Genomic DNA, 1,151 nt, shown 5'->3' on the forward strand with positions numbered 1-1,151 from the left:
AAAGAGATCAGTTAGATTTTTAAATTATCATTACAAACTCATGGATTTAAATGTATTTGATGTCTCAATCCATTGAAATTATTCTGAAGTTTGAGTTGTCCTATATTTGGCCAGTGGGAACCTCTTTAAGGTGGCTACTGAGACCCCACTAATGTTTGATAGTTTTCTTACCACTATATGACAAACTGTTCTAGGCTCATCTTGTATATTTCCTCCCCTAAACTTAGAATTAGAAATTTCTTGAAGAAAAAAAAAACTGGTTTCTTTTAATGAGGAATCTTATTTCAAGAACATGATCTGTGACAGCAGTCATCATTCCTACATTGGTCATAGTTTCTAGTTGTTTTTAATCCAGGGAAGGTTTTCTTTAAACTCCAGTAGTTGGTTGTACACTGGAATGAATGACTTGGTGTTACAAGTCATTTCACATTGATTGCACTAGGGAACAACTTCTTTTTCATTTTCTGTTGCAAGAGGTTTTAGAGCTTTTTCTATATATTTCTGCATCACTGATTCCAAATATGAAATCCATTTTTTGGTGCATGCTCTGGTTTATGCAGTTTTAATTTCTTTTTGTTACAGTTAATGACATGCGTTGGTTTTTAAATTGGAGTTAAAGGGCAACGACTCTTGGATTGAACATAACCACAGGGCAAATAACATTTTACAAACATCACTTTTACAAAATTGTAGTTGTTTTTAAATGTAAAAAATTATTATCTGATAAAAACACCCTCTTATTTTAAGATTGAATCATGGCTTCTTCAAGTAGGCATAAATGTAAGAATAGTCCTGATACCTTCTGTTATATATGTGGCTGTTACACACTTCAACGTCAAAGGCACAGTATTTCATCATTTGTGACACGTGCATATATTGCCTATTTTCAAGTTCTTCTTGGCAATCAAGACAAGAATTGGGCTCCTCATATTGTGTGTCATAATTGTGAGGAAATGTTTCATGACTGGACAAAAGTAAAATGCAAAGGAATGCCTTTTGGTATTCCCATGGTTTGGCATAAACCTAAGGGCCACAGCAGTGACTGTTATTTCTGTCTGATCTATACAAAAGGCATCGGCAAGAAAAAACAGTGTATGATCACATATCCTAATATTCCTTCAGCAATACGACCTATCCCACACTCTGAGACA

This window comes from Saccopteryx bilineata, chromosome 6, assembly GCF_036850765.1.
Source record: "Saccopteryx bilineata isolate mSacBil1 chromosome 6, mSacBil1_pri_phased_curated, whole genome shotgun sequence".
Taxonomy (NCBI): Eukaryota; Metazoa; Chordata; class Mammalia; order Chiroptera; family Emballonuridae; genus Saccopteryx; species Saccopteryx bilineata.